We start from the raw sequence: 23,117 nt of genomic DNA on the forward strand, positions 1-23,117 counted from the left end.
TTTCTTATATTATTCCTTTCTTTTTTTAAAAAATATTTTTTTCCCTTCAGGATGGAAACAGAAAATACTTCTTTACTGAATGCGTGATTAATATGTCAAATTCACTGCCGGAGAATGTAGAGGCATAGGTCCATTCTACATAGACAGCTTACTTCTGATTTCCACTGAAGTCGATTTGGTTGGGTTTACTTCAAAGCTGTGCCTGCATTTTACATATTTCTCTCTCTCTCAGATTTCTATTGAGAGTTGCGGTGTATATATTCTACATACCAATGAGAAAAGCTGGGTAGTGTTCTGGGATTGGTTTCTCCTGACTTGTTAATTTCACACTGGGTGTGCCTTTTGAAATAGGAGACTCTTTCAGCTGAATTTATTGTGGAGTAGCTATTAGTGTCCCCCCCCCCCTTTATTGGTAGTCAAGGAGTTTACTGGAGGAAAAACAACAACAGTACTTAAAACATTTAGTGAGAGTCAATGCTGACCACTTGGCTGGAGAACTGGAGAGGAGGCAGAGACATCAGTGCTTTGCAGCCTGAATTTCCCCCATTGTTATTTAGAAAGGAGATGACAAAAGGAGATGTTGAGATGGACCAGACTTTTTTTAAAAGGCTGCTGCTGACACAAAGTAGGTTCTACAGCATTATTCTCATGTTTGAAATGTTTGTGATCAGAGTTAACTTAAAAGGAAAACTTTTTTTCCTCAAATACAAAATAGCCCAGCATCTAAACCAAGCAAGCTAACTTGCTGTAACTGCAAATGAGGGGAGGGGGAAAGTCTGAGGAAATGTTTCTACTTTTAAATGCTTGGAAGCGAATGAAGAGGAGAAGGGGGAAATACTGCTAAACTACTTTTTGGAAACTATGGAGATACAGAGGAGTGATCACAGAATGTTGGGAAAAGGATATGGAAGGAATTAAAAAATCTGATGGGAGAGTGAGGTGAGTGTACATTTATTTATTTATTTATTTATTCGGGATTTATATCCTGCCCTTCCCACGAATGGCTCAGGGCGGCTTCCAACAGTTAATCAAACATAAAATTTAAACAATTTCAAGTATAAAACAATTAAATATTTAAACATGTGAATATGGAAGCAGGTTTTTAAAGTGACAGAGGTGGGAGGTGAGAGCTATAGTAAACACAAAAGCAGAAAGGGCCAGTGACAGCTTTAAATGGGGATTAGATAGATTCATGGAGGATATGGCTATCCATGGCTACTAGCTATAATGAGAGGAACCTCCATATTCAAAGGCACTAAATCTCTGAATCCCAGAGTCAGAAGGCAACATTAGGGAAAGGCCTTAGCCTTTATGCCCTGTTGGTGGCCCTCCAGGGGAACTAGTTGGCCACTATGTGAGATAGGATGCTGGACTAGATGGATTTCTGGTCTGATCCAGCAGCGCTCTTCTTCCATTCTTAGGGTCTGATTAATACTAGTACTGGCCTTGGCACATAACTATAGTATGCGGGTAGTTTTACACTTGACTAATAGGAGCTCCAATAAGGTAGCTGTTAAAGTTAGCCTATTACAAGAGAGGGGAGGGGGACCCTTAAAGACTAATAATTATATTGAAATATAAGCTTTTGTGGGCTACAGTCCATTTAATCAGATGCATGAAATGGACTCTCAGAATTTATACAGCTAAAGAAAGAATGTGAGATGCAGACTGTGGTATGTCTATGCAAAACCCAAAACTATACAAGCTATTTATTTGTTTGTTTGATGGGATTTCTATCCTGCCCATCCTACCAAGGCAGGCTCAGGGTGGGTTAAAAGCAAAACATAATACACATCTAAGTGCAGTGTCTGTTAACACTGGCTGTAGTGAATGATAACATGATAAATTGCTTCATATAAGTAGATTAATAGCCAGGCCTCAGATTCAGCAGGAGTTCACAGGAGCTCAGCTCCTGAACTCCTGAGAGTTCCACCTCCTCCTCCCCACCTTGTCCATTGAATAGTAGGTGCAGCTGCATAACAATCCTGAATGAGCTCCACTACCTATTTTTCTACAAAATGATTCCTGTTAATAGCCATATTAACAAAAGAAGGTGTTAGCTCTGTTTAACCCTTTGTTGATACAGTCAAACCTACTGATGAATTCTAATTCAATAATTCCTCTCTGGAGTCACCCTTTGAAGTTCCCTTGTTGTGAGCAACACACAAAATAGATAAACTGGGGTCTTCATTAAATGTGTTAGTCTTTGAGTTGTGAAGGTGACATTTTTACTACATTTACCTGGCATTTGGATGCCCTTTAGCTGCTCCTGGTAAATACAATTTCTCATTCTGGAGATCCACAGGAAGATAAATAGCTGGTTTCCAATGCTTACAGGTCCCTCCAAAACTGCAGGCAAGGGAAAGGGTCAACTCCCCACTCATGGTCAGTCTTCCTGTACTTTTCTCACCTTTTTGTTTGGAAGCAGACCCAGTTTTCATGCATGGCTCTGCTGCCATCACATCTAGTTATGCCTCACTAAACCTAGAGCTATCTCCAAAATATTTCATTCAATGTTAGACTCAATCTAAATAGAGATCTTTGTGGGAATTTAAGCAGAAAATTAATGAAAATTAAACATCTTCTTGGTGAAAATGAAGGAACTGGTATGTGATTAATACCTTCCAATTATACTTTGATAAAGCACATTACTGAGTTTGTTATTACCTGTACTCTTAATGTTCCATCTGCAGTGTTAAATCCATCTGTTGCTGAAAATATGACTCTGTCTTCAAGGGTTTCAGAACTGTCATGCTGATACCTTTTAGACATAATTCTATAATTATGATGGGCATTCATTCATTATAGTTTGGAATAAGAGAGCTGGGAAGAACAAGAGCTATCAACTTCTGCATTTACAGATCATAGTCTGATCATATTTGGATCTGGGCCATGTCTCCACTTGACAGAAACTGCTCAATCCAACTAAGATTCAATAACACTACATGAGTTATATCATCTGGTGATATGGCAAGAACCCCAACACATTATTTCTTACATAGAGATACGCAGCAGCTGTTGACTATGTCATGTACCAATACAAGAACCACACAATGAATTCAGATACCAGGAAGGATCTGATAAATGACCAGACAAATAGCATTAAAAATTTGTTTCAGGGAATTCTGCAGTTCCCCAGGAGCTTATTAGGGATTCTGCAATGAAAACACCACCCATTCTTCCCTTACAATCTGTGGCTTCAAGAACTTGTTTGGTAAGGTGGGGGTTTGGTAGGGGTAGTGGTGGAAGAATAACTTCCATCACCACCCCTCACTTGCCAAAAATAGCTAGCATCAGGAATGCCATAGATGTCATACACACACAAAGGAAGAACAGGAGATGGGGAGACAGACTCTCTTCCCACCCCTCAACTGGTTGGCCTGTTATTGCCAAACTCAGTGACAGGCATGGCTTTCAACAGTGCTAGCTGCAACAAGGGAAATGGGAACAAGGAAAGGAAAGGAGGGTGGGAGTTGTTCTCCAGCTTGGGGAGTTTATATGCAAAGAAGAGAATAATAAACCATGTATAATGCTTACTTTGTGTTCCAAGCCCAGGGAACACTAGTTGCAACTGCCTATAGGTATGTTCTAGAGTACACTGTCAGTCTGCATGAGCATCATGAAAGATCTGTATGAAATCGCCATATGAATTCATGTGAGTCTAAGAAATTCAGTGATATGTAAAGTAGGAATTGGTAAAAGGAAATGACTAAAGCACATATTTCAGGATGTGCAAAGCACTAGTACTTGTTTGGTAGTGAAATAAACCCTACTCCCCCACAAAAAATAATTAAAAAAAACACTTGCTATGGAGTCCCCAACCTTCTTGAGCCTGAGGACACTTTTGGAATTTTGAGCAAAGCAAATGAGCCCCATGCAAAATGGCTGTCCTGAAGGCATGGCTATATTTTTTTCATTTCAGTCAGGTTTTCTATGGGCCAACACATTCATACTCAGCACAGACCACATGCCAAGATATTTTGACATTACTCTAACAATCTGTGCAGACTGAAGACAGTGTTATCATTGGGGTGAAGCCATTGTAACTGGGACTGTGGAGAAACGCCATTTTAGTCAATGTTGGTGCTTCATTGGGAGGGAAAACATGAAACTCCTAAGCAGGCTTTGGCCTAGCCTCCCTCCAACCCCCCCTCCCTTCCAGAGCCAAACCAACGACTCTAGGGGGAAAGTCTCCTAGAGCGGCAGAAAGTTCTTTTGTTCTTGGCATGTGTTAGGCAGGAAGAGAAGTCAGTTTGCAGCTGGCGCTCTGGAAGAGAGGTTGCTTGCCTGTGGGCTCCTGCCTGTGGGGGGGCCTAGTCAGGAAAATGAGGCCCCCAGGCAGTCAGACCAAGTAAGTCATCCCCAAGGCGGGGCAAGTTTAGACCAGGGACAGTAGAAAGCGTTTATAATCAGCTTTTCTTTGTCATGCTGTTTGCTGTGCGGGTGCTGTGCTGTGCTACCTTTTTATATGCAACTGTTTTTGTTTTGTTCTTCTTTTCTTTTCTTTTTCTCTTTTGATTAAATATTTTTACTGTTTTAAATGCTGGCAATCCATCTCTGTACCACATAGATCCCCAAACCGCTTTAGACCACGCTGCTTTATAAAGGGGGCCCCGGGGAAGGCATGCAGTTGGATAAGGTGCCAATCCTCCAGGGGTGCCCCAAAGAAGTGCTGAGGTCTCTGTGAAACCCAAGTACAGGGTGGCAGAGGACCTTGAGGCCTGGCCTCATAACTGGAGAGGGGGATTGGGAGTCCTGTTCCTCTCAGTCTGAACCCCTAGACTGAGCAGGTGGTGGCAGCAAGCCCAAGGGGCAGGAGGAGAAATAGCTCCCTCCAGGAGTTGGCGACTCAATAGGGAGCTGACGGGACCGGGTCTGAAGGCAGAATCGGGCCGGTTCCGTCACAGGGACCATGATTGGTTCTTTTACTGGATGGGGGAGCTGTTTGTTTTTAATTTCGAACGCAAGAAGAGGATTTCCTACCTATATGATAAACCCAGAGAAATAAGAAAGGCTATATCTCTGGTCAAGCCAAGTGATGCAGCTAGCCTGGATAAGCTAATTGCTTTGATAGTCAATCTGCCAGAATTCAATAATCAGATGTTCTTTAGTTTTTCTGTTCCATTCAAGGAATTTTGAACTCCCCACTCCCAGCAAAACCCACAAAGTGAGTAGGTTCCAGAAAACACACTGGTAGATGCAAGAGTCACCAGAGGTTTAACATTGGGGTTCACTGCATAAGCCATCATGGGAAAAATAAAGAAAACAGGGTATGCAAAAACTCTTGCTCAGATTCTAAATGGCTCTCTGGATTCTGACCAAAAGTTTTATTTATAATATTTGTATTGAAGGTTTCATTTTCAGATGAGACACAAATGGTTTGGCTAAGGTCACATAGAAAATTTTACAGCCAACAAAGAATTTCCTGCATCTAAGCATGTCAGGGCACTGCTCAAGACAGTTCTCACTTGCATACAGTTCTTATTGCCATTAATGCAATTTGATATTCTTAAAAACAAACTTTTCTTAAAAACACTCTTTGGGTGTGTTTTTTTGAGGAACCTAATGGAATAATGATCCTATGAGTTATAGTGAGAATTAGTTTCCAAACACTAGAAGAATATAAATCTTCAAGGGTAAATTGCTCCTCTTCTTACGTAGGAAGGAGATTGCTTCAATTTAATTTGTATATCACTGTTCTTTTTGTCCTTATCTGTTACCATGAGATGTTCTCCAGTGATGAATGAACTGGCACCTTTCTCTAGTTTTAGTTGGTTGGTAAATATCTAGAACAACACAAACTCTGAAAATGCACTAAAGCTTAGTAGAAACATCAAACAGAGGCACTACACCATCTTTTAAATAATGTTTTAAATAATTCCTTACAGACAGGACTCAGACTGCTGCCATTGGAGACCACTAGTCAGCGGTATGGAATTTTTCCTGTTTTATTTCCCATGCTGTTCACTGTTTATGCAAAACCCTTGGAAGAGATCATTCATCATTTTTGACCTGGGTACCAAAAATATGCTGATGACACCCATTTTTATATTGCTTTGTCTAGACCACCTGATGCAGATGTAGCGGTCCTGATCCAATGTATAGCTGCTGAGGTTAAATATCTAAAGATGAACAAGTGGAAGTTGAATCCTGACAAAACAAAGGTGATACTGATTGAGAAGGCTGAGATCCTGGAGGGCATTTAATGCCTCACATCTGATGAGGTTCAGCTGACTACTGTTTATACAGTGTTAAGAGTCTGGGTGTTATACTGTGTGACACAGAGTGTTGGACTGGATGGGCCATTGGCTTGATCCAACATGTTCTTATTATACTGGGCTATGATCATAAACACTAAATAATACACTAGTTTACACAGTAAAACACAGTTGGAAAGTGCATTGAAAGTTGATTGAAAGTGCATTATATAGTGTGTGTGATCACAGCCCGGGGCTCAGCGAAATTAATTCAGAAGAAGAAGTTTTCTTCTATCTTCACTTAATCTGAAGAATTGCTCATAGTCACTAGCTTAATTTAACCAGTTTTGCCACATGGATCCATGCCATAGTAACTTCCACGCTTGACCATTATATGTGTACCCTACATGGGCCTGCCCTTGAAGTCAGCATGGAAACTCCAGCTTAATACAGAATGCCATAGCTCAGGGGTGGCTAACAGTAGCTCTTCAGATGTTTTTTGCCTACAACTCCCATCAGCCCCAGCCATTGGCCACCCCTGCCATAGCTCATTTACTCTAGGTAGCTAGGCAGAGTATGTACATTATACCTATTCTGTAGTTTCACTAGTGATTACTGATTAGTTCCATGTTCAAGTCAAAGTGCTAGTTATGATCTTCAAAGCCCTTCATGGCCTTATCTGCAGGGTCACCACTTCCAATATGTTCCACTTAGGCAGCTTCACTCATCTGAGCAAAGCTTTCTAAAAGAGCCACCCTACAAAGAGGTTAAAAAACAAACAAACCACAGCAGCCTGTTTCTGAGCTTGCTCTGTTATGGCCACCTGCCATTGGGTGGAACAGCCTGCCTGACAGATAAGAAAGGCACCTACACTTCTATAATTTCATTGAATTTGTAAATCAATACTTGTGAGGCTGAAATTTTCATAAAGGGAATAGGCATGTACTAAATAGGAATGGGCACGAACCACATTTTCATAATTTGGTTTTTGGCAGAACCATTAACTGAACTACAAATGGGAGATTGGTTTGCAAACTGAATTGGTTCATATGGGTTTGTGAGCCATTTAAAGTTTAAATCCCTGAGAAAAGTGGTGGGAAGCAGAAACCAGGGATTTAAATGGCTCCAAGCCATTAAAACCAAACAGCTGAGCAGTGGGAAGTTTCCAGACACTCAGCTGTTTCATTTAAATGCCCTGGGGACATATAAACCACTGCTTTCTGCTCCTTGTGATATTCCATGGGGAGCAGAAAGTAGGAGTTTAAATTGATCTGAGCCATTTCACTCTCAGCTTTCAGCTTGCTGTGGCATTTGACAGCAAGCAAAAATAATGTCAGCTATGGCTTTTCCCAGCCAGCAGAAAGCAAGGCGTGAGAAGCTTCCCAGGATTCACCCCCAGATTTCTGCTGATTCTGAAAAGCCACAGCCAGCAAAAAGCTGTGGTCAGCAGAAATCTGGGGGTGGAAAGACTGGGAACCATTTCACCCCCTACTTTCTGTTGGCTGTGGCTTTTCATGCCCAGCAGAAGGTAGTGGTTTAAATGCCTCCAAAACATTTCTTCCCCAGCATTCTGCTTCCTGCAATTTTTCACAGTTAGCAGAAAGCTGGAGGTGAAATGGCTCAGAGCAGCAGCTCAGCTGTTTTTTTTTGTGTGTGTGTGTATAGTAGAAAGCAGGGGTTTAAATAGCTTGAAGCTATTTAAGCTCCTGCTCTCTCTTTTTCATGAACCCTCCATGAATCACTACAAACTGTATCAAAATTCATGGCAGTTTGTGGCAGCTCTTCAGTTCACAAAAAAATTGGCACCCCTTATACTAGAATATTTCATTTAACTGCCTGTGAATGTTTCAGGCAGCTTTCCTCCCTTCCCCTTTATACTGCATTTTTTACTAGATTTATTATACTTTTTGAACCCTAGTGCTGTCTAATTATAAAAAACATTTAATCACTGTTCTCTAATTGTGAAATCCAGTTTACAGTATATGATGTATTACAGTTGCTATTTCATTTTTCTTTAATCTGTGTAACATAGTTTTATTGCATTGTTCACTGTGTGGATTATACTATATTTTCTGTTGCTCAGCAATCTGCCCTGGGTCTCAACAAGCCAGTGGGTGATGAATGAAGTAAATTATTGAATAGTATCTACTTTATACCAGATCAGACCAGTTATTCATCCAGTCCAGAATGTCTGCACTGATTGGTATCTCTGCATGCTGTCAGGTAGAGATCTGCCTAGCTCTGCTACTTATGATCCTCTTGAAAGAGATACCAGGCATTTAACTCGTTACCTTATTTATGCAAAGCATGTGCCCTGCCACTAATCTATGGTCACTGTGAATGTAGAATTCATCAAAGAAATGTCAGAGTGCAGAATTTTCAGAGAAAAAGAGACATGGGGTTTAATAAAGTGACCACAAAACTGCTGCAGAACAGGCCATCAGCTATTATATGAATTCCAGACTGTACTGATTTATCATGAATTCATTCCTTACCTCAGCCATATTTCATGGCTGTAGTACGTGGCAAAGGAATGAGCAAACTGTAGTAAGATGCCTATCCTGCTCAAGATCATTTTTGTACAGTTTGTCTAAACTCCATCCAACAAAGCACTGAATTAATGTCCTGGATCTCCATAGCATTTGCCAAAAACTGGCTGAGAAGTAACCTTTTTCTTCAGCCCTTTGATGGAAAACCTGCACTACAGGGATGCTAACCTACTCAGGAGGGCAGTTGGTTTAGGAAACTGTTAACAGGTGAGACACATAATATTTCTGACCTTTAGCCATTAATCAAACAGTGGGTTTAAGAAAACCATTTAAACTGTACTTGTGTTCAGCACATTGCTCAAGAAATATAGCTTTCACGTGGATAATGCAGAATACCACACAGGTAATCTTTTTCCTAGCCTCCACAGAAAAGGGAAGGATACTTTCTTAATCCAGTTGTACTTGTCCCAGAGCACTGGGCATCTCTCAGTCTATATATTATCATCTCCTAGCTGAAGCAGAAAAAAGGAAAGCCACAGGCTGCACACTGAGGTACAAAAACGATTATGTAGAAAGGTACCTTTTAAAAAAAAACACAAAGATTACTACCTACCAGGAATTAAAGAAAAGGAAATAAACAAAAGCTAGATGATTTTGTCCAGGTTTCTTGAATTCAGACCTTAAGCTGCTCTGAGGTGTGCCCTGTATTTCAGCAAAGCAGCTTTTCTCATTGATGTGCAATATGTCCTTCCTGTGTGGAGGTTTTTGAAGTCTAAAAGCTTATGGATTTTGGAAAATAAGCTTTTCTAGTATAATGGGCAATTCTCACAACTGAAGCCTGAAGGGGCACAATTAGAAGAATGACTTTGAAAGAATAATCTTATGGAACAGCTCCAAAAATACCTGAACACTTTGTAATTTTTAAGGGTGAGGAAAACTCAGTTGAATACACTGTTTCTCTTTGAAAAAACTCATGACTATTATTTAAGTGGTATCAATAATTTAACACCAATCTTTCCATTTATGGCAGCTGCCTGGATCACAGCAATTTAACCCAATGACCCATCTTTTCTCTGTTTATACATTTTCACTCTGAAGTCCACAAGCACAGAGACTAAAACCGATTCCCCACTAGACTTGTTCCAGCTCTTCCCCCCACAATGCTTCCCCCCCCCACGCTCCCATCTGATTTTGCACAAGCTGCTGCGCTGCAGCAACTTGGCCTGCCTCTTTCCCGCAGCAAGCAAGATCCTCTGAAAACTGGTTTCTGTTTGCTGCAGGAAAGAAGCAGGCCAAATTGCAGCTGCAGGGTAGCTTGTGCGAAATCAGATGGAAGTGTTGGAGGAAAAAGAACTCCAACACCAGAACAAGCTTAGTGGGGAATTGGTATTAATGTCAAAACTAGTACAAAGAAACAGATTCAACTTCCCTCTCTCAAATACAAACACTATAGGATAGCTGCATTTGAACATACATAAAGAATATACAACTGTATGTATTTTCGCACGTTCTCACAAGTATTCCATGACTAAAAAAAAAATGCTCCATAGGATAATCTAATTATAAACTTAGCAGATCTATATATATAAAAAAGATTTGGAACGTTATTTTTAAAATCTGCATTTCTAAAGGGATTTACATGTTTTCACTGATAGATTTTAAGTGGAACAAGCTTAATAGACCCAGAACAAAGAAGTGCATGTTCCTTGAGATGTTCTTTCTTAGACATTACTAAATCATCTAACAAAAATTTAAACAAACACTCTACATTAGTGTCAACTATAGGTCAGGTTGTGTGTAGTAAGCAATTCAACACTACCAAAGTAGTTAATCCTGGACACAGACCTTAGCACCCTGAAGCTTGGGGAGTTTTTTGTTTTCAATGGAAACACTCCCCAAGTAGCTAGTGCACTGAAAGGAATGTAACAATATGTTATATTATGGTTTGGATCCTAAAGTGCCCATTTTGGTCCACAGAGGAGAAGACAGATTTTTTGTCAGTTTCCCCTTCCTGAAGCAGATTCCCAGTTCACATTCCATACTGTTTTGGGGGGCCCACTGGTCCACAGGCACAAAATTTCTGGTGCTGGTGCTGCAAAGAGATAGGAAGGCACCGAAACTGCCTTCCTTTAATATGATTCCACTTGCACTGCTTAGATTCTAAGTTAAATATGTCTAGACTTATTTAAACTTTTTGTCTTATTGTTCAGTTCACTCAATAACATTGCTGTAACATTCAGCTAAAAGCCACTGAAGATGAGACCACAGGCTATCCATTAATTAGGATCCTTGACAAATACCTCAAGTGCTTCATCATCCACAGGCATCACAGTAATGTTAAACAGGAGAGCAGTCATCATTCCTCCCTGCTGGTCACTGACAGAAAATCCAAACTGTATAAACAATGGGTCAGGGCCCATCTCCATCAATGGGTGCATGTATTTATTTATATATTTTATTCAATTTGTATCCTGCCCTCCCTGCCAAGGCAGGCTCAAGGCAGCTCACATGGTTATGCATATGCATGAATATAAACATACCATAAAACGTTAAAACAATAAAAACAATTTAAAACATAGAAATTAACATTTCAGGTACTATAATCTTAGGTGTGTTGTCTTGCTATTCCAGCTAGATGTTCTCAGTAGAAGCAGACCTTAATGATCCAGACGTTCTATATGAAGCAGATTGCAAGAGGTGGTCCAGATATTATTTGGAGATCATAGTAGTAGCCAATGATCTAACATGCAAATGCCTGGTGGAAGAGTGTTGTCTTGCAGGCCCTGCGGAACTGTACGAGCTCTCATGTTCAACCAGGGGTTTAGGATTGCCAGACACTGGATGGGTGCTGGAGTTCTCCAGGAATTGCAACCAATCTCCAATTACAGAGATCAGACTCCCCAGAGAAAATGGCAGCTTCACAGGGTGGACTCTTTGGTATCATATCTCCAACAAGCTGCTTCCCCTCCCCAAATGCTGCTCTCCATCAGCTCCTCCACCAAATCTCTAGGCATTTCTCAATGCAGAGTTGGCAATCCCATGAGGGGTTCATTAAATTCTGAACAGTCCTGTGGCCATCTAAAGACACAAAGCAACTGTTATTATAACATACATATAAGACAGCCTTTATTGGCATATATATAAGAATATAATATAGAGGGTTGGCCAGGCTACATATTAAAAGAATACATAATCCATACAGAATAAAATTAGGATTACAAAATAAAAACAAAGTAGCAACATAGTAAAACCTGATACATAGTACTACTTATCAGGATGAGTAACCATAGCTCCATATAAAAAAACCTTTGCTACTAATTCTGTTGTTTCCAGATCAGAGTTATCAAGAAAGAAAAGCATCTTAAAATCATCAGACGTCTCTAAAATTTGGGCCAATATGGGGTATAAAAGATTCCGGCAGGACACCAAATAGAGAGGACATTGGAGAACATGGTCAACAGTCTCAACACAATCATTTTACAGGGACAGCACCTACTTGAATAGGGAATCCCTTAAAATCTGCCCAATAAAATGGCTGACTGAAGGGCATTGAATCTGGCCAAGGAAAAGGCTCTGCACAAATTTGGAGCTAGAAGTTGGTAGAGGTACACAGCTGGAATATTTGCATCTGGAATAATCCCTAAGTTTAGGGGAGAACAGGTTCTGTTGGCAAGACTATAAAGAGTTTGTAGCTCTGAGCTCAGTAGACTAGATTTTATTTCTAAAAAAGCCTCAGACTCAGAAGGCTAGGATAAGTATTCTAAAGATAGGTTCAGGGAACTTATTTTAGATTCAATGTAAGATAGCCAGCTAGAATTATCAGATTCAGAAAGTAACTGGTACAGAAAACTAAGTGAATCAGAGTTGAAGTGGCGTCGTAACCAGAATTTAATAGTGTGAACCCATGCCTTAGTAGCCAACAAATTCTGACTGCACTCCAAACATAAAACAACATAACAAAATAGGAATCAAGTGGCACCTTTAGGACCAACAAAGTTTTATTCATAAGGTAAGCTTTCGTGTGCTCTAAGCACACTCCATCAGACAATAGTATGGAATGGCAAGCAGTCCTAAGTATAGAGAAAGTGGGCAGTGAGTTAGTATGCAGAGTCATGGAAATGTTTTTAGCAGATTAAAAGAATCACAAATTGGGGTCTGGTATTTGTTAGTTAGTGTTAACTGGGCTGAAACAGCAATGAAGGGTAATATAAAGCAGTTTGATGTCCATGTACTAAACCCATTAAATATCCTGGGTGTGAAGTGCAATAAATGAGAGTCTGTTGTAATGTTTTTGTTATTCAGTCTCTGGGTTAAAATGAGGGCATGGGTTTCTCAAAGGTTTGATTAAACACATAGCACACATATAAAAATAATTCTAGTTTGCCATTAGAAAAAAGAATACATTAAAATATAGTGGAAGATGGGTAGTATATGTAATGAGATAAACAGCCAGTATCCCTATTTGAGTGTGTCAATATAAAGAACATTATTCTGATACACTATTCTAAAGAGAAATACATTGGAATACTATGGATATATAGCTATACTTGGTGAAAGTGGGTTTAGTATATGTAATGAGATAAAAAACCAATATCCCTGTTCAGTCCTGGGAAGGTGTTTGTTCCAAGTTTCATAATAATTTGTAATTCAGCAATTTCCCTCTCCATTCTGTTCCTGAAGTTCCTTTGCAGCAAAATAGCAACTTTGAGGTCACCTTGGAAGGTTAAAATGTTCTCCTATGGATTTCTCAGTTCTGTAATTCCTGATGTCAGATTTGTGTCCATTTATCCTTTGGTGTAAGGTTTGTCCTGTTTGCCCTATGTAGATAACCTAATGGCATATATAATGTTGGGAGATGAACAAGTGAATGAGCCTGAGATGGTGTAGTTGATATTGTTAGGTTCTGTAATTGTGTTGTCTGGGTGTATGTGGCAGCAAAGTTGGTACGTGGGTTTATTGCAAGCTCTTGTACCGGTGTCCATGCTCAAGTGAGATTCTAGTTTGCCATTAGAAAAAAAAAGAATACATTGAAATATAGTGGAAGATGAGTTAGTATATGTAATGAGATAAAATAGCCAATATCCTTTATTTGAGTATGTCAATACAAAAAAACATTATTCTGATAACCTATTCTAAAAGAGAAATACATTAGAATACTGTGGATATATAGCTATACTCAGTAAGAGTGGGTTTAGCATATGTAATGAGATAAAACACCAATATCCCTGTTTAGCCCTGGGGAGGTTTCGTTCCAAGTTTCATAATAATTTGTAATTCAGCAATTTCTCTCTCCATTCTGTTCTTGAAGTTCCTTTGCAGTAAATAGCTACTTTGAGGTCACCCACTGAAATTAACTTTCCTACATCATCAAGTCTAGAAGAAAAAAGTATATTGCTTAATTTTTTTCTGTAAATGCAGACAAGTAAAATCTGTTGTATCAAAAAATAGGAAAAAACCCTGAGGTACCTTAAATATAAACAAGCTGAGCCACAGATTTCTGAAGGCTACAGCTGTTTCATCATGAAGTGGTTTAAAAAACTGGTAGCTGTACATGAAATAATCTTTTAAATAAAGTGACTCATTATGTATGGACTGCTCATCATAGCACATGCTTATATAATACTGCTGTTTTGAAGCACTCTTTGAGATTAAAAAAAATCTTTTTAAAAAGCCACATACCCAGGAGAAGTAGGAGAGAAGCAAGGCTTTATAACTTCGCTAACTGTAAAATGGAGGTGGTCCTTTGTGACATGCACGATCTCTCCTTTTACAACATGGTGCCTTATGGTGCCAGCAACTTCCTTAGGTAAATGATCTTTAATGGGAATAATGTGAATCATCATAATCTACAAGAGAATTGCATTATCTAAGGATATTTGTCATGAAATTTTGTGTAAAAATATGCAAGTAAGTAAATAAAAGGAATTGCACAGATTAATGGAATGTGAAGTTACCCCTAAAGTAAAATATTTGGGTGTGGAAATAACAATGAAGAATATTGATCTGTTTAAAAACAATTATGAAAAGTTATGGCGTAAAATGGACGAAGATATGATAAAATGGAACAAGCTTAATTTGTCATTGCTTGGTAGAATAGCTGCAATTAAGATGAACATTTTGCCGAGAATAATGTATTTGTTTCAAACTATTCTGATTGTGAAAAACAGTAAACAATTTAATAAATGGCAAAGAAAGATTTCAGAATTTGTATGGGCCAGGAAAAAACCAAGGATTAAAATGAAAGTTTTAACAGATGCTAAAGAAAGAGGAGGATTTCAACTACCAGATTTAAGATTATATCATGAAGCAGTTTGCCTGTGTGGATAAAAGATTGGGTGACGCTGTTGAATAAAAAACTTTTAACGATGGAAGGTCATGGAAATAAATTCGGCTGGCACGCTTATATGTATTATGGAAAGAAAAAGTTGGATTTTTTTTTCTTACCATTATATAAGAAATAATCTACTAAATATTTGGATGAAGTACAAGAAATATGGTGATGAGAGAAAGCCACTATGGATAGTGCCAGAAGAAGTAATAAGAATAACAGCTGAGATAGGAGAGGATAAAGGGATGTCATATAATCAATTACTAAAAATATAAAGCGGTAAAATAGAACTGAAAACTGCTGAAGAGTTGAATAATAAATGTGATTGGTTTCAAATGCAACAAATAAAAAGTTTGGTGGAAAGCAATGTTAAAACTGAAGGAATAAGACGAGAACAAACAAATGGAAAAAGTTCTGCTTGGAGATAATGAAAAATTAATTTCGAAAATCTATAAGTTATTTTTAAAATGGTCTACGGAAGATGAAGTAGTGAAATCTCAAATGATTAAGTGGGCAATTAATGTAAATAAAGAAATACAGATGGACACATGGGAATATTTGTGGAAGAACTCTATGAAACTCTCAACATGTCAGAGTATTAAAGGAAATTGTTTTAAGATGATGTACAGATGGTATATGACTCCTAAAAAGTTGGCAAAGATGAACAATAAGATGCCAGATAGATGTTGGAAATGTAAAAAACATGAAGGTTCTTTCTACCATATGTGGTGGACTTGTGAAAGAGCGAAAAAGTATTGGCAGATGATTCAACAAGAGATTTCTAAGATCCTGGGATACGAATTTAACAAAATTGCAGAGACTTTTCTGTTGGGATTACAAATGGAAAAATTTCCAAAAGAAGATAGAACTTTAATCTGGTACTTGCTCTCAGCTGCGAGGACATTGTATGCGCAGTTGTGTAAGCAAGAAAAAATACCAGAGAAATGGGATTGGAATGTAAAAGTTATGACATGGAGTGAAATGGACAAGTTAACAAGAACCTTAAGAGACTATGATTTAGAAGTATTTAAGATGGAATGGAAAAAGTTCAGAAGATACGTAGAAAAAGAGTGGAAAATAAAAGGACATTGGACAATTTTTGATAATGTCTAAGTATAAGAGGGAGGAGGATATTAATTTTGGTTCTTATTAATTAAGGGTACCTTTAATATTAAGATTTTAAGTATATAACACTAGCGGGGGTCAAGTAACGGGGAGAGGGGTGGGTAGAAAGTAATATATGGGATACATAAAAAAGTAATTATTAATGATGTAAGAAATTGAAATTTATTACTGTATGTTACTAATAAAATTGTTTGAAACATAAAAAAAGAAAACTGCTAGCTGTACATGAAATAATCTTTTAAATAAAGTGACTCATTATGTATGGACTATTCATCATAGCACATGCTTATATAATACAGCTGTTTTGAAGCACTCTTTGAGATTAAAAAAATTTTTTTTTAAAAGGCCACATACCCAGGAGAAGTAGGAGAGAAGCAAGGCTTTATAATTTCACTATCTGTAAAATGGAAGTGGTCCTTTGTGACATGCACGATCTCTCCTTTTACAACATGGTGCCTTATGGTGCCAGCAACTTCCTTAGATAAATGATCTTTAATGGGAATAATGTGAATCATCGCAATCTACAAGAGAATTGCATTATCTAAGGATATTTGTCATGAAATGAGATTATTTATCACTTGCTAGCACTTCCTTATGGACAGCCCAGGCTGGCCTCATGTTAACAAATCTCAGAAGTCAAGGAGGATCATCCCTGGTTAGTATTTGGATGGGAGACCAACAAAGAATCCAGGATTATTACAAAGGGGCAGGCAATGGCAAATCACCATTGTTCACCTTAAAATAATAGAATCATATAATTGGAAGGATCTCCAGGGTCATCTAGTACAACCCTCTGCACAATGCAGGAAGTTCACAAATACATCACCCCCACACCCCCAGCGAGACCTGTTCCATGACAAGAAGATGGCAAAAAACTTCCAGGACTCCTGGCAAAACTGGCTTGGAGAAAAATTGCTGCTTTACCCCAAAGCGGTAATCCAGGCTCAGAAATGAAACCCGCAGGGCACATAAACCATGGATTCCAATGTCTGTATACTAATGTCCAGAGTATGCAAAACAAGCAGGAGTAACTTGAAGTCTTCATACAGGAAAGGGACTATATGACCTTATAGGAACTTGGTGGAATGAGACTTCAAATGGAATATTAGGATTGAGGGATACAACCTGTTTAAAAGGAATAGGCAAATAAGGAAGGAGGGAGGAGTAGCATTATATGTCAAATGTGTATATACATGGGGAAGTACATGAATCTGAGCATGGAAGGTCAGTTGAAAGTCTCTGGGTAAAAATGATAGGAGTAAGAAATAATAGTGATATAACGGTGGGGGTCTTATATAGACCACTAAACCAGGCAGAGGGCTTGGATGAGAGACTCCTACCCCAGATTACAAAATTTTCAAAGAATCAGGACATAGTGTCATGGGAGATTTCAGCCTGATATCTGTTGGAAGTTAAAAATGAATGCTAAAATGAATGCTAAAGATGCTAAAAATTGAAAAGTCTAATATAATTCCTGACTTCTCTTGATGACAACTTCATTTTCCAGAAGATGGAGAAGGAAAAAAGGAAGTCTGATATCTTGGACTTGATTCTTACCACAAAGAAGAACTGGTTGATGAGGTGAAAGTAGTGGGTACCCTGGGTAGTAGTGACCGTGTGATTTTAGAATTTAAGATACTGGGGAAAGGAAAGGCTGTACATAGTCAGACATATAGGTTGGACTTTAGGAAAACTACTTCTAACAAACTCATAGTTATGCTGAGTAAAATTCCATGGCCAGAAATACTCAAAGCGAAGGGAGCCCAAGAGGGGTGGGGATTTCTTAGAAGTGAGATATTGAAGACACAATCAAAAATGTTTCAAATGAGAAGGGAAAATGAGAGGGAACTTAACAAAGTTTCTCTTGCAAGGAAATAGCAAGGATACTTTTACACATCAGTTTACTACTCTGACATATTTATTGCTCCATTATTCCCCCCCCCCCCATAATTAAATCCAAATGTACTGCAACCTATAAACTTAGCTTGTTATTAGTCTTTCCATACATCAAAAAGATCTTTATTAAGTTGTATGCTAATTTACTGTTCACCTATGTAGAGGCATCTGCCTATAAATATATAAACTGTTAACTTTTATTTCAGTGTATCTGAGGAAGTGTGCCTGAACATAAAAGCTTATACCTTGAATAATTTTTTGTTGGTCTTAAAGGTACCACTAGACCCAAAATTTGTTCAAGGAAGGTTTGAGGATTTGTATAGATGTCAAGGTGATGGATCTATAGTTACCTGGATCCTCCTTTTTCAACAAGATGGGGACAACATTTGTCCATCTCTAGCCTTCCGGCACCTTACCTGTTCTCCAAGAATTCTCCAAGGATGAACAGAGGCTTCAAAAATTACCTCAGCAAGTTCCTTTAGAACCCTCAGATGCAATTCATCTGGCCTTGAGAACTTGATTTAGTTTAAAGAAACTAGGTGTTTATGTACCATCACTATCGCTACCCTAGGCTGCAACTCCCTTCTGTGAGGTTTTGCCAGTAATCAATCCCAATCAACATGGCACATATACAAATGGTCAGTTGTTTATTCAGGATCAATATAAAACAATGGACCTTCATGCTACAAAGCCATTGCTGGGAACAGAGAAAGTCACAAACAGCACCGATATTATACCAAGCAAAAAGGTGTGCAAATTAAAGCCAGCACCCATCAGCTAGGTTCCCACGGTTAGGTGCACAGTATAGAGTCTGCCCTTGATGCTCAAGGTTGTCTGGCAAAAACCAGATGCTACCATGACTACCAGATAACAGTTCCACTCTCTCCAGGGCATTTTAGGAAAGTTAACAGCAAGTAAGATGCCAAAACACACACAATTAGCTACACGTTTAAGTGTAAAATGACTACAATTCATATTATACTGGTATGCAATGCAAAGGGATACAGAGAAATAAAAATGACTGAATGATCAACAACCACAATCACAGCAGAACCATCCTGACTTAATTGTCAGAGAACCTGACACCTTCCTTCATCACGTGTTTTCTTTTTGCCAGGTTGAGCATTGTTTCCCTTGCAAGAGAAGAATGAGGCAAAGTAGGAATTAAGCAGTTTTGCCATCTCTTCACCTGTTAAAATTCTACTTTTCTCTCTCAACAGTGGAGCTGTCACTTCCTTGTTCTTTTTCTTGCTCTGCTCATAACCAAGAATCTTTATGTGTGTGTGTTTAGCATCTTTCAGTAGCCTAAGCTCATACCTTTTCTAACACTACACCAGTTTGGTGTAGTGGTTAAGTGTGCGGACTCTTATCTGGGAGAACCCAGATTGATTCCCCACTCCTCCACTTGCACCTGCTGGGATGGCCTTGGGTCAGCCATAGCTCTGGCAGAGGTTGTATTTGAAAGGGCAGCTGCTGTGAGAGTCCTCTCAGCCTCACCCACCTCACAGGGTGCCTGTTGTGGGGGAGGAAGGTAAAAAAGATTATGAGCTGCTCTGAGACTCTTCGGAGTGGAGGGCGGGATATAAATCCAATATCTTCTTCTTCTACTTCCTCTATGAGCACTGGCTATTTGTTTATATTCATCCTTGGTTATATGGCCTTTCAGTTTCCTAAATGTGGCTTTTAAAATTTTCAGATATTTAGAAAGCTGTTTATGGAGCCACTCTAAAATAAGACTAATTTAACAATTAAGAAGAATACTCTTACACAGTACTCTCCTACTTTGGCATATTTATTATTCCACTCGTACCTTGGATAAACTTTTGTTGGTCTTAAAAGTGTCACTGTCTTGAGAGGTGATATGATAACAAACTTCAAATATTTGCTGTCATATAGGAGCAGGTCTATTTTCTTTGATCTGAAAGGTTAGATCAGAACCAACAGACTGAAATTCAATGAAGAGAGTTTTTGGCTAAATATGAGAAAGAACTTTCTGAAAGACTGGTACCTCAGGCTTCCTTGGGAGGTGGTGGGCTTTCCTTCTTTGGAGGTTTGTAAGCCAAGGCTAGATGGCCATCTGAGAGCAATGCTGATTCTATGCATTTAGGCAGCTCATGAGAAGGAAAGCAGAAAGGGATAAGCCAGTGCTTGGCTCTCACGGCCCTTTTTTCTATTCCAGGGTAATGTTGATCACCACTTTGGGGTCAGAAAGGAATTTTCCTCCAGGCCAGATTGGCCCAGGAATCATGGAAGGTAGGCTTGCCAATCCCCAGGTCCCAGCGGGCGTTCTACTGCTTTCCCAGGCTCCTTCCCACCCCCAGTCAGCTGGCCGGCAGGGGAAAGTCCCACCCCCACAGCCACCATGTGACTTTCCACCTCCGGAGGCTTCAGTCTCTGATTGGAAAGGCTTCCTCTTGGGATGGTATGTCTATGTTACTTTGAAGAAGTTGGCAGCAACTCGTGAGTAGAGATGCCAATCCCTCACTTCAGAGTTGCCAGAAACAGGGGCAGGGGGGAGGGAAATGTCTGCTGGGCACTTCATTATTCCCTATGTGGAGAGTGATTCTCATAGGGTATAATAGGGAATTGATCTGGAGGTATCAGGGGCTCAGGGGGGGCTGTTTTTTGAGGTAGAGGCACCAAATTTTCAGTATAGCATCTAGTGCCTCTCCCCAAAATACTCCCCAAGTTTCAAAATGATTGGACCAGGGGGTCCAATTTTATGAGCCCCAAAAGAAGGTGCCCCTATTCTTCATTATTTCCTATGGAAGGAAGGCATTTAAAAAGGTATGTGTCCCTTTAAATGTGATGGCCAGAACTCCCTTGGAGTTCAATTATGCTTTTCACACCCTTGCTCCTGACTCCGCCCCCAATGTCTCCTGGCTCCACCCCCAAAGTCCCCAGATATTTCTTGAATTGGACTTGGCAACCCTAATGGAAGGGGGGGGGTTGCCTTTCTCTGGGCATAGAACAGGTGTCACTGGGAGAGTGAGGAGGGGAGGTATTTGTGAATTTCCTGCATTGTACAGGGTTTGGACCCTTGTGATTCCTTCCAGCTCGATGTTTCTGTGTTTCTAAGTGAGGGAAATAAAACTGCAGAAAAGCCTTGTCAATTCATTCTCAGAATTAAGATTTAAGCTCATATAAGCTTCTTGCTAATTGGTGATCTAATATGAGAAGGCAGGATGTAAATTATAACCTTAGTTGTAATTAAGGCATTTTTCATAGAAATCTTTTCCGTATGCTTCATTGAAGAGCAATAATGAGAGACATATGTGCAATATGCTAACTCAACACACACAGTCAGGGCTGGCCCTGCCACTAGGTAAACTAGGTGATTCCCTGGGGTGCCAGCCTTCTGGGGGTGCTAAATTGGGCACCCTCCATGTGACTCGGTGATGTTATCAGTGTGGGGGTGCATTTGCCAGAAGTTAGCCTTGCCTAGAGTGACAGACAGTCCAGGGCCGGCCCTGCACACAGTGGCCGAAGGCTCTTATCAACAGCAAGCACACTATTTAACCTGCTATTGGTATGGTGAACTGGATAGAACCAAGTGGATAGTAACTATCTGGAATGAGAAAAGGCAAAAGGAGGGAGAAGCTGCAGGATTCTAAATTCCAACCACTAAAATAAGTGACATTGTCTGCAGTTCTTGAGCTTTAGTGGGATGGGACCTCTCCTGTTGATTTCCTTGCTAGACAGAAGGCAAATGCCACATGTCTGAGAAAAAGGGACTCATGAATTCCTGCTATGGATACGGGTCAAATTTCATGTATATTTTTGTTATTTTGCACTTTCTTTTCTGTTGTGTATACGGACCTTAGTGAAGACTTAATTGGGTGTTCCTGCAAGGCTCATTGGAGCCATAAGGACTGAGCTTGGGGAATTGGGAACAATGGGCAGCAGGATTCAAATCCCTGCTGCCCTGCTCCAATCACGAGCCCCCTGCTGGTTTGAATGATCCAACACCGTGCTTGCGCGGGAACCCTGAGTTGTATATACTTGGCTCTGTGGCCCAGTTAGGCAGTCTTTGAGTGCAGCCCTATACTATGCTGTACCTAATAAAGAGCTGATGATCACTACCACCTCGCCTCTTCATTGAATTGAACCCATTATATTATATTTTCCTTGTAGTGAGAGTTTGGGATGATTGTGAAAGCTTACTAAATTGTATTTCATAACCATTCATAAGAACATAAGAAGAGCTCTGCTGGATCAGAGCAATGGTCTATCTAGTCCAACACCTGTGCCACACAGTGACAGAACAATTACTCTGGAGGGCCAACAACAGGGCATAGAGGCTGAGGCCTTCCCCTGGAAGAGATATTAGACTAACTAGTCTGTAATTTCCTGATTTACCTCTTGTTAAAAATTGGTATAATGTTTGCTAGTCTCTAGTCTTCTGGTACAGTGGCTGATATTAGTGATAGGTTACCTATACTGATCAGTAGATCAGTTATTTCATATTTGAGTTCCCTAAGAAGTCTCAGGTGTATGCCATCAGGATCTGAGGACTTATTGGTTTTTAATTTCCCCAATAGGCCTACTTCTTCTCTGCACTATAAATGGCAAGTCTGCACAAGTGTACTCCTAGACACAAAAAATCCTTTCTAAGGCCCCTAAATAGTGAGACTGGCAAAGTGTATTCCTATGGCATAATATTAGGGAAAGTGCAATAGACTGCAAATGTGTTTATAAATAGCTCTAGTGGCACCTAAATATCTTCTAAGTGCTAGAAAAATTCCTTAAAGTGAAACTTAGGGGTAAACAAGGATGCTATAGGACAAGGGTGGCCAATGGTAGCTCTCCAGATGTTTTTTGCCTACAACTCCCAGCAGCCCCAGCCAGCATGACCAATGGCTGGGGCTGATGGGAGTTGAATGCAAAAAACATCTGGAGAGCTACCGTTGGCCACCCCTGCTATAGTTCATTTGCCAAGGTCTCTAAACGGCAAGATCACAAGTATGCTCCCAAGGCACTTAGACATTTTTTTCTTCAGTTTCCACAGTCCTCACAGGAATAATTAGGAATCTGCTCATCTCTACAGAGAAGCTATTCAGATTTAAATCTTGGAGTTGGACC

The 23,117-nt window shown here is 39.7% G+C and overlaps 1 pseudogene; it reads right to left on the reverse strand.

Moving 5' to 3' along the window:
* LOC132567343 (FRAS1-related extracellular matrix protein 1-like) overlaps positions 1-23,117 on the reverse strand; it is a 323,692-nt pseudogene that overhangs the window by 240,488 nt on the left and 60,087 nt on the right.

This window comes from Heteronotia binoei, chromosome 2, assembly GCF_032191835.1.
Source record: "Heteronotia binoei isolate CCM8104 ecotype False Entrance Well chromosome 2, APGP_CSIRO_Hbin_v1, whole genome shotgun sequence".
In the NCBI taxonomy this organism is placed as follows: domain Eukaryota; kingdom Metazoa; phylum Chordata; class Lepidosauria; order Squamata; family Gekkonidae; genus Heteronotia; species Heteronotia binoei.